The 12022-nt window shown below is 36.9% G+C and overlaps 1 protein-coding gene across 7 annotated transcripts in view; it reads right to left on the bottom strand.

Annotated features, from left to right (window-relative positions):
• Positions 1–12022, bottom strand: part of METTL15 (methyltransferase like 15) — a 96378-nt gene that overhangs the window by 57177 nt on the left and 27179 nt on the right. The window lies entirely within an intron of this gene.

The following is a 12022-nucleotide window of genomic DNA, read 5'->3' as shown; positions in this document are numbered from 1 at the left end:
CCATGAACATATACCATGTCTGGGTTTTTGGATATACAAACTAAGACTGGAATATTTTTAGTAATACCAGGCAGACACAGCTATCCTCTCCAGTCTTCTGGACTAAAACTGACAACACATTCACGGAACTTTGAATGCAGTCTAAAACATAGATAGAAACAGATTCAGCACAAGTTGAGTAAAATTTGGCATTGAAATTCCTATAGTAAGTCTCTCAGAACTCAGAGTTCCTGGAAATAAATGGAAATTTCACATTCCTGCCATCAAAAACTTCACCAAAACAGGCTATCTCATACTTGAGAAGGGTGATAGGGTCGTCAAATTTCACACAGAGATAAGGTGACTTCAAAAGGCTGGTTAACTCCCAGCCACCTCACAGAGGAGAACATCTGGAGCAAGTGGTTTGCCTGCAGAGAAGGAAGAATGAGCAACTGGTGTGCAGCAGGTCCCAACAAGGGAAAGGAAGGAAGAAGCAGAAGGGCAGCTGAGATAAGACTCTGGAAAGATGAACGCTGCTCTCCTGATGGCTCTGCAGTTTCTGTAGGCTCATTCTAGAGAGGTTTCTGTAGTCAGAGTCCATTTGACCAACAGGCTGACCAGGAGGCTTTGCTCCTGAGACTCTCCTAAGAAACGATGACTTGGGACACAGCCAGCCACCTTGAACCAAGGCAGGTCGGGCTATATGACTCCACTAATGGGAGAAACACAAGAAAATAAGGTAGAACTTAAAGCTGGGTTAAGTCTTTATTTATCTGTAAAACAGCAGTACTGTTTCTAGAAGCTGCCTCATGTGCCTTCCTCCTTTGGCCTGGCAACACTGGTACTTAACTACTTAAAAGTCAGGAACTACCTTGTTGACAGAAATAACCTCTGCGTTCCCTTAGCAATGCAGAGGTGGTGTGACTGCAATTCCACTTTGGAAATATTTCCTTTTTGAATTACTAAGAAAGTATCTATAATTCTATACTTTAGGGAAAACATACTGGAGTTTAGAAAGGGACAGATTTTTATTGTTTTATGACAGTGTATTTAAACCAAAGCAGAAGTGCAACTCAACAGCAGTTTCTGCATCTCTGAATTCCCATAACTCTTTCCTCTCAGTTGATCTAACTGTTGATCAGGAAAAAGATCATGCAAGCTAAACTAGGGGAAAAAAATCTCCACATTCTTCAGTATGAATACCTGGTTTGGGTTTGGTTTGGTTTTTTCACTTCTCAAATTATTTTTTTTTTTTTATGTGAAACAGCTTTTGAAGACCACTTATCAAGCACGATCATATTAAATAGAAATTAACGTGAACTAAACTCACAAAAATTATACACCCCAAAGGTAAGCACCTTTTAAGGGAAATTTTGTGACTTATCTCTTGAAAGAATTAAGTTTTAACATAAAGTTTTAAATAAAAGCAGAAATTCAAAGGCAATGAAGAAAGACCCAAACATTTTTCCAGAAATAGTTTTTAGAAAACATAAATAAAGGCTTTTTAATGGAAAACCCATAATAATAAGACTGAATATTTATGAGAATAATAATACAACTCCACTGTGGCTAAAAGTAACTAAAAATTATGATCCTTTAAAATGTTTAGGTTGTCATGATTGAATTTCTTTGTGTTATACCCTCATGCTTCCTAAGTCTATGCCCTAGAAGCAGAACTTTCCTATAATATTTCACAAAGTTCATGGAGAAAAAAAAATTTAGTTGTCTCATCATCCAATTCTAAATTGCACCATTCATACATAGAAATAAAGAACTGACACAGAATTATTTTTTTTAATCAGTATGTATAAGGCAAAGTTATGTTACAGAGGATATAACAGCCATACTAAATAAATGCTTTTGGGGCTCATTCAAGAATACTCATATTTGTTATTTTGCTCACCTTTCCTTACACACATCTGCCTCTGCTTTCAGTAATTTTAAATTTGATAAACTTTGAGCTTGACAAACCCCTTATACATCCTGAATATTAATGAACCACACAGAAGATCTTAGAAATAAACTAAAAGTTTATACTAGCAGTGCAAAGGAGAGAAGAGGAGAAAGGATAAGGATCATTGCCCCATGACATCGTGACAAGCTCTCAATATTGTGACAGCATCTAAAAGCTTTAGTTAGGAATTCATGCATGCACTCACTGTGAATAAACACATGGTCACCAAATTATACTGCCCTTTCTGAAAGGATCCGCACAAACCAACCAAACCTTTAAGCAACAGTAGACAACTGCTACATGATCTTTAAATTGGGAGCACGATATAAAAGAGGCCACAGCTCTGATTCAAGTGGAAGTGACTGCAGGCCTCACTACACCGTGCTGGATAAAATACTGCAGCACCAGCACTGATGGAATAGGCTAAAGCATTTTGGGCATCCTAGCAAACCTAATTAAGGCTACATTAAGTACATTTTGGCATAACTTTTTAAGGTAAAGACCTTCCATAGATAATCTTTGAACTGCAGAGATACATATGCCTAAACTAGCAAGCAAGAACTCATATAGATGCCTCAATCTAGCTGTTCCGCTCAAAAGCAACACTTCACATCTAGAATCTAAAAAAATTAAAATATCACCTTAAGTTATCAAATAATTTTATTATTAACACAACTATTTTGGAGCATTGATCAGATTTGAAATTAATCACTACACTGCTTCATAATATGCTTTTTATATAGTCCATTCATCTTTCATGCCTGAAATAAAAGAAAGATGCTTCATTTTTTCTTCATCTTTCTCTCTTGCCTAGTAGTTTTTAATCAAATAAAATTAAATGACATTTTATCCTCCTGGTCCTATAAATACCGGAAAAGATTATTACATTAATTCCTCCTGCAGTGACTCACCGTTCCATTGTTAAGTTATGATAGCCCCATCAGAGTTCCCCTCGGGAATTTTATAATCAGTTTGTGACTGTAGGTTTTAGAAACCATTTGGCTCTTTCATGACACACAGATAGCAACAAACAAAAACTTTATAGCCTTCATTTTACAACTAGCTCTAAGATGGTTATAGAGATACAAAGAGTTCATCTTCCTCATTTCTGTATACAAGACCTTTCACTGACAAGCTATCTCCTAATAAACCTTTTAAGCATTTCATTTTACTATGATTGAAGTCATCTGTAATTCCGTTTATGATTATGTTCCGAATCTAATAAAGTTTACTCCACAATACCTGATACACTTTGCAATCAGTTTTCCTTTACTGTATAAAAAAAATTAGATTGAAGAATTTATACAAAATTGAAACTCAAACATTACATAAATTGAAAGTACATAAGACATTTTAAAAATATTTAAAATACAAGTTTTCTCACTAGTTCCAGTAATTTCTACTGTCTTTTTTTTGAAGGCAAGAACTTTATCAATTTCTTGAAGTAATTTGATCCTTTAGATGTACAACTTTATTTTCCACTATTAATCCTAATTCTTTCAAGCACTTCATGGTCATCACCTGATCTTTCACAAAATGTTTTTTCTTTCTCTTGCAACCCTGACATAGACTCAAAGAGGACTTTGACAAAATTGTACAAAACGCCAAAGACTATGGCAAATTGTACAAAATATCCAAGACATACTGAGTTGGAATATACTACCTGAAATACTATGCCAAACTGTCTTCTGTCCTGGGTATCAGGACTTCATGAGCAGTCTCTCTCTTCTCCATCGTTGACCATATGACAGGCTTCTGCTATTTAGCTTTTGGTCTAGACAAACTAGGTCTCACCTTTTTCACACTTACACGACACCAAAAGATCGTTACTATGCTATGATTAACTAGCACATATAAGGCATTCTCCATGGCTCTTTCCAACAGATAACATGAATTTCTTCTAAAAAACAGAGAGCCTGTTATTCCCCAAAAAATGACCTTTCACTGCATAATTATTTTGTCTTCAACCCTCAGCCCTGTTAATGCACTTCTTCTATTAAAAAATCTATATTGATAATAACCATCCTGTCTGCCTTCAGCAAGTGTTACCACCTGAAGCATCTTAACTCCAAGTTCACTGATTTACCAAAAAAAAAAAAAAAAAAAAATCAATCTCAAACCAACCTTCCTGGGAAAATGCAGTTACTTCCTGCAGCCCTGTTTCACACTTCCTCTGAAGATTTAACATGCTGTGGTGGGTTGACCCTGGCTGGAGGCCAGGTGCCCACCAGAGCTGCTCTCTCACTCCCCTCATTCACTAGACAGGGGAGAAAGGGTATAACGAAACGCTTGTGGGTCGAGATCACTCACTAATTGTTGTCATGAGCAAAACAGACCGAACTTAGAGAGGGAATTCATCTGATTTATTACTAGGCAAAACAGAGTAGAGGAATGAGAAATAAAATCAAATCGTAAAACACCTCCCCCCACCCCTCCCATCTTCCCGGGCTCAACTTCACTCCCGGCTTCAACCTTCCCCCCCCTCAGCGGCACAGGGGGACGGGGAATGGGGGTTACGGTCAGTTCATCTCACAGTGTTTCTGCCGCTTCTTCATCCTCAGGGGGAGGACTCCTCTCATCGTTCCCCTGCTCCAGCATGGAGTCCCTCTCATGGGGTGCAGACCTTCAGGAGCAAACTGCTCCAGCATGGGGTCCCCCACGGGGTCACAAGTCCTGCCAGCAAACCTGCTCTGGCATGGGCTCCCCTCTTCACGGGTCCACCGGTCCGGCCTGGAACTTGCTCCAGTGTGGGCTTCCCACAGGGCCGCAGCCTCCTTCAGGTGCCTCCACCTGCTCCGGCGTGGGGTCCTCCACGGGCTGCAGGTGGAATCTCTACACCCCCTCATCCTTCCTCCATGGGCTGCAGGGGGACAGCCTGCTTCACCATGGTCTTCACCACAGGCTGCAGGGGGATCTCCGCTCCGGCGCCTGGAGCACCTCCTCCCCCTCCTTCTTCACTGACCTTGGTGTCTGCAGAGTTCCTTACATCTTCTCACTCCTCTCTCTGGCTGCATAAGCTCTAAGTGTTTTTCTTCTTCTTAAATATGTTATCACAGAGGCGCTGATTGGCTTGGCCTTGGCCAGCGGCGGGTCCGTCTTAGAGCCGGCTGGCATTGGCTTTATCAGACACAGGAGGAGCTTCTGGCAGCTTCTCACAGAAGCCACCCCTGTAGCCCCCCCACTACCAAAACCTTGCCACGCAAACCCAACACACACGCACTCACAGAAGGGACAACTGTACAATTATTCCCCTCTGATGCTCTTGTACCATATTGTTGGCATTTTCCCTTCTCATCTAAAGAAATTTTTCTTTAAGTGGCAGTTATTCAAGTATAGCAGGATAATGTACCGAGCCGAACATTTTGCAGTACCCTTCAGAGTACATTTGTTGGAGTACCCTCCTCACAAATTAAATGCTCATAAGACCCATCAAACACAGCATGAGCGAATCACGTCAGAGGTAAAGACGACAGCTATCACGTCAGACCAGCAGAACGGTAGGCCAGTCATGGAAAGACAAACTGATACTACATATATCACAATGCACAACCTCTATACAATGTAGAAGTAACTCAACTTTGCCATTTGCAATACGCGTCTCAAAAATGGTTTTAAGAAGAAAACGTTACTCACTAGTAAGCCAAAAGAAGGGAAAAGAATCATACTTAATTAGTCACCACTTTTAGCTAATAAAGAGGACATACTTCCTGATGTGCAAAAAAGCAAGCCAAGAGTAGTGCTGTTTTCAGAACAGAAAACAATATGAATGCAAACTTTAAAATATGAGCAGAAGAAAAATTAACTTGGAAAAGATACACACTTCACCAGAACCATACCAATATTCTATATGAATATAATATTTTAAAAGTGATACATGCCTGATGTAAGACTTTCCACACAAAACTGGGCTTCACAAATGATCACCTAGAAGCACGGAACTTTCCTGTGGGAGGTAGAGAAAAGAAATATATCCAGAAACCCTGCTGCCACAGCTGGGAACACAGTCTCAGTCCCAACAGTCCCTCACACCTCCATGTTCCATCTTCCAGAAGAAAAATCAGGAGTTAAAAAGAACAACAATTAAAAAATTAGTATCTTTTCAGTGCTTGGATAATGTAATTGTTTTGAAAGTAAACGGCACTCTTGACTTTTTACAGGCTTTAAATAAAAAAATACCAGAATATTGATTTATTTGAAACAAACTTTGCAAAAAAAATGAACAACTGTACCCAGTATCCAAGCTATGCAGCTTAACTTTTCAGCTTATTAGAAGGAAAGAAAATGGCTGGTATCTACAGCTTGAAGAAAAATAAAATGGAGAAAGACTCTTTCATGCAATTGAGACATCAAACATGAAAATAGTTTTCCTTGACTTATTGTTTCAGTTGATATTCTAAGAAAAATAAATGGTTATATGATGACAGCAATGACATATTTCTACAATACTAAAGCCACTATCCACTAGTGTATTCCAAGCCAATCACGACTAGGTCACAGTGCTTCTCTTTGCTTTCACTGATCTTTCTTAGTGGGATGACAAGTCAACATTTGTCACAATAATACAGTTTCCATATTTGAAATGAGTGTTATGTTTTCTTGTAAATGTAAAGAAGGTCAAACTACTAGTATGCTTGTATTTTGAACTGAGATGTTTGTTAAGGCTAACAATAAATATTTAATTTATTACTGCATTGCCAGGCACTGTTGGTAGGTATCTAAGTACTTACTCATTTTATTTGTATCTATTCCATTGCTTTGTGGGGAAAAAAGTTCCAGGAACAGAAAAGTAATATCATAAACAAAATAATCAACACATTGAAAGACTTTTTTGATTCTTCATTCTCCTGGTGTTTCTATGATGAGTCATGTTCTCTAAACTTGTCTGAATTTCCTTGTTATTCACAACAGAAATTGTTCATTGTCACAACACAACTTTTCCACTCTGCTTTATTTTTCAAATATCAACTCTAAGTGCATTAAAGTATAAATATATCTGACCTCTTGTTCAAACATCTTGAATTTGCCATAGCTTACCATTTTAATACACTGAACTACTTCATATACACGTAAGGAGAATAACAAACTGAGTTGAAGTGGGGAGCAGTGACGAGGAATTCTATGAGAATCTTTTCCTAGCAGTGGGGGTTTTTTTTCCAAGGAATAGTTTATCTGCTGTATTCTTTCATTACCACGTTTTTCACAACTAGTCACTGCAAAGGTATGAATTAATATAGACATTTTAAAAATAATTACTGGAGTAAATGCTTTTTGAATAAAGCACCTAGCCTATTGTTAGAGCACATATTTTCAAGTCCATAGTGGCAGAAGACAGAGTCTCTTCTCAGTTCCTCAGTCTTTTCCTTCCTTTCTGCAAAGCTCAAAATTCACCAGCTCAAAATTGAAAATTAACGCTCAGTGCTGGCCTTCGTTAACACCAATCTCACTGAACCCATAGTTCCGATAAACACAGACAGAAAGTTAGCAGAAGTACAATCTAAAAAGTGAAGATAAGCGGAAGGAAAAATATGTCCAAACTTTAATGTATTTCCTTCCAAGCTTCTAAAAGTAGGGATTCTGTTAAACCACAACGTGAAGCAAAATTTATATTACAGAAGAGGATGGTGATCCAAAGAGACTTCAAATCTCATTCCAGCCAACAGGCTGGACCGAGAATGCCCAAGACCCTAAATGGGCCTATGTGAGGAAATAGTACCAGACACGGCTTTAAGACGGCAACCTTTCCAAAACCACAGCTCACTCCACATCCACCCCCTACACAGAATTATAACAAACGTCAAGATTGGCACACATGGAGAATGAAATGGGAACCTCTGGGTGCAAATATATCAGTTCTGACCCCTACAGACTATCAATAAGAATACAGCTAGTGCATACATAAATACACACACATATACAAATTTCTAACAGCAAACAGAACTACCATTTGAAAAATCAGTGTTTATCGAAACAACTTAAACTTATTAATCTCAGAACTCTTCTCATCTTCAGTCTCCTTCTTCCCAGCTCGTAGCAGTAATTGATGAGAAGAAATAAATATGGCTCATCCTATTTCAACTCATTTTCTGAATTTCAACTGAAAACCAGTTACAACTTCAGTGTATGAACAAGTATTTTTCATCCCAAAATACATCTGGTCAATGTGACAGAAGACAGATTTCAAAGCAACAGAGCCTTTTCTCCTATAACACTTACCAGAATTAAGTTACAAACATTACATTCGGGCCTTTTTAATGGATATCCTAACATTCTTGGGGATACAATAAAAAAAAGTATCAGCGCTTCTATACTGCTGAGGTTTTTCTTCAATTCCACTTCTTTTTTACTTCAACAAAACGCTTACCAATATGAGTTTACCACGCACCTTAGAAAACCAGGAATTTATCATCATATTCAAGTGCTTTAATTTTATGATATTTGTCCAAGTGGATCGAGAAACAAAAATGTCTTCAGAAAGAAAAAACCTATCCTAGTTGAAATAAGTGTCCTATGTTGCAACAATATATTACACAATAATTTTAGGGACAGAAAAATATTATTTTTTTTAATACTCTTTTTTAACGTACAGGAGATATATACATCAAGTTCAGAGGGCCTTTATAGGTTACCTTTCACATTGGTACATGCATACCAATGAGCAGTTGAAAAATGCTGTTCAGTAATTCTATGTAATACATAGTAATGATAAAACTAGCTTTCTAAGTCATTAATGAATGATTATACTAATCAAATTTGTCCAAATTAATTTACAATCATCTCCAAAACATGAAGTTAACACTTTTGTTTCATGAACACTATATGCATTCTATGCTCTACAATGAAAATTAATTCAGGTAGCAGAAGCTGGACAACCTGTAGCACGGAGCTCTAAAAGTTAGTTTGCCCCAGCGCCTTAGCATGGCAAGGAATTCGTTCCATATAAACGACTTAAGCTATTTCTGGGACTAACGCAATTTAAAGTATTCCCACACTACCAAAACCACGTACTTGTTACAGAATGTGATTTTTAATCAACAGAAATAATAATTATTCTGAGGTGACATTATGCTCTAATTCAGTTGTTTTCATAAGAAACTGCATCAATGGGAAAAAACCTGTTCTGTGCAGCAAAGTATTTTAGAAGAAAGCAAAAAAGTGTTGGCTTTGTTGTTTTTTTTTTCTCCACAGTATCTGATCCAAACTTCATTCGCTGCTGAAATTGTTCACCAACTTTTTACGTAAAGAGTACATTTCTCCTACCCTCTTTCTCTATGTCATCTCCTAAGCACGCTCTACTCAAGTCAACTATTAAGATTTCCACAAACTGTTGATTTTGAATCAAATTATGGCAGTAGAAATTATTCCACACAGCTCTCAAAAGGCAACCATATTAAAAATACTTTTGATGTGCTGCATACAGTAATTGAAAAGGCAAGCTACCTATGTTTTTGTATTATTTTGTAATTTTTTTTACATTACAGAAAAAAACCCATTTCTCCTAAACACTTCTCATGTATTCGACATTCACGCTTCTTACAGCACTTGCCTTTAATCCACTAGATATATTTTGTAAATAATTTTTATGCTAAAGCAGACAATCATCATGTCATCCTTTCCCCATGTGGACTGTGACCTTTCTCAAAGAAATTTTAAGATTAGTTTTTGCAAAGTACAGCAAAAATTCTTATGTGAGCATCAAAGATGTTAGAGGTACATGAAGAAAACCTTTGTTCTGCACCTCATCACTTTTGAAGCCACATGTCAACATCTGTTGGAGTAGTTTTGACATATCACATTTATGACCAAATATAATTGTAAAGAAAATTGAAATTTAGGATTGTCTTTTCTTAACACACATTCTGAACAGCACAGTCCAGAAAATTATAATAATCAGCAGGAAGCTGAACTTTAATTTTGTAATAATTTAAAAGGCACTGTTGAGGTCTAACTTTGACAGAGACAAAAAAGAAGTAATTTCAAATCTTTTTACACAGAGTTTATGTCAGGTATTACTTTGCTTTTTAAGCTATTCTTACAATTATTTCTGAACAAATTATGATGGTCATTGTGCGCAACAAATAAAAGAATATAATTCAAATGGAACTTTGAACTATTTCCCTTAGGTCACTGTGAACGTGTTTATGTGAGAATAAAAATGAAAAGCGTTTCTTTAAAAACTTCTTTAAATCAACATTTACAAACAAAACCCCAAACCTATTAATTGCAGTGCCATTGCAAAGCCACACACAGGTAAAGTCATTTACACCAGCTCAGTTACAGAGAACAATCCAAAATGTCGGTGTTGACTTTGGAACATCTTATTATGGTAACAAACAATCTATTTAGAAGAGACTAATGGAAGTAGGATCACTTTTCGTCTGAAAGACATATGGAGTCTTTTTCCTGTCAACTGAAGTTCATGGCTGGACTCAACTTACAACTCTGATCGGACTAATATGCTTAAAAACCTACAGTGTGTAGAAATCTCACAAATGTTCTCCAATCAATAGATAATAATTACGTAACTTTGTAACATTATAGATAATAATTATTGATAACAGTCCTTCTGCTAATTGTACCATTGTATGAAAATAACTTAAAGTAAATACATGCTCAATTTGGTTTTGAGCATACCACAGTAATAAATAAAAAAAAAAGATACCAAAACCCCCAAACCCCATCACATTCTCCAGAAGAAAAAAAAAAAGCCTCCTTGAAAAATAATGTATTTTTATTGTTCACCTTTGGCTGAAGCATAAATACAAGATCATAAATTGTACACAGCTACCAATGCAACTACATTATGAATAAGGGTTGTTGTCAAGAGTAACTTACCATCAACACAAAAAAAATCTACTCATCCAAACTCCTTAAATAGTTTTTGCTTGGTAGTTTTATTTTATATAATATTCCCTACTGATTAAGTAATGGATATTTCAAAGAAAGTTACACGTTTTCAAATGCATTTTAAATATATTATTCTTCTATAAGAAGTCAAAAGGCAGTGATCTGAGAATAATCTCCCATTCGTTTTTAACATTATTCATGCAATAGGCTTATTAACATTTTTTGCCATAACCAACTCACCAAGTTCTTTCTCTGAGCTACTCCTTAATTTCACTTTGTAACTGATATCTGAACATAGTAAAACCAGGTTTCTGAAACTCACTATCCGAAGGTGAAAGTTTTAATTACGTATGCAGAAACCCATAGTAACACTGCATTTGTGATCTCTTAGGAAAGGTTAGCCCTCAACATCATGAAGCACTGTGTTTTCTCCAAAGTATATAGTAGAAGTTCCATTTCATAAGAAAGGTCTCAGAAAAAAACAACCAAAAACCCCTCAACCATGATATTCCACATACTCCCTCAGACAAATCCACACTATGGTGTTGGTTAAAACTGCAAACACATGATGCATATTTAAACACTCCAAACAACATTATCATGTAATTGAAGTCTTTGTCATAGCGTGCATTCAGAAAAGACTACGATGCTTGTCCTGCCACCTCAGTCCTTTCATTTTTCATTTCCAATTGTTTCAACTGTGCAAAATTGAAGCGCTTTGGGGTGTTATTATTTTTTAACACACACACACACACCCCTCCATGGAATTGGACAGAAGGAAATCAATATGATTAACAGAATTAATTCTGTTCTTTAGGATATAGAAGCTCAGCTGACTTGCAAATGAAACATATATACTCTATAGCTATTGCTCTTCACTTTTTTAAAAATTATCATGTTTGTAAAGCAAAATCAGGCTATTCATATTTCTTACTCAACAGGCTTAATACACAACGTTGTCCTCCAGCTCTGCTATATTATCTGTCTTGTCTCAAACACAGCAGTGCTTAAGAACTGCGGGCTTGGGGCATGCTCAGTAAAACAGGACATATTACCAGCTTTCCTTCTGATATTAGTGAACCCAAGCTACTTTCATTCAGCTCTAGGATCCGTATTTCTTTGAAAAGGTCACGCCTGCTGACTTTTTGCTTCCTGCTCAGGATATGAGCAGTTCAGTACAATGCTGGAACTGGATGCGGTGCACAGAGTTGCCAAAGGTAGCCTGTAATTTAGATGCTTTTCTAT

This window comes from Grus americana, chromosome 5, assembly GCF_028858705.1.
Source record: "Grus americana isolate bGruAme1 chromosome 5, bGruAme1.mat, whole genome shotgun sequence".
NCBI classification, from domain to species: Eukaryota; Metazoa; Chordata; class Aves; order Gruiformes; family Gruidae; genus Grus; species Grus americana.
This window is presented reverse-complemented; position numbering and strand designations above follow the sequence as displayed.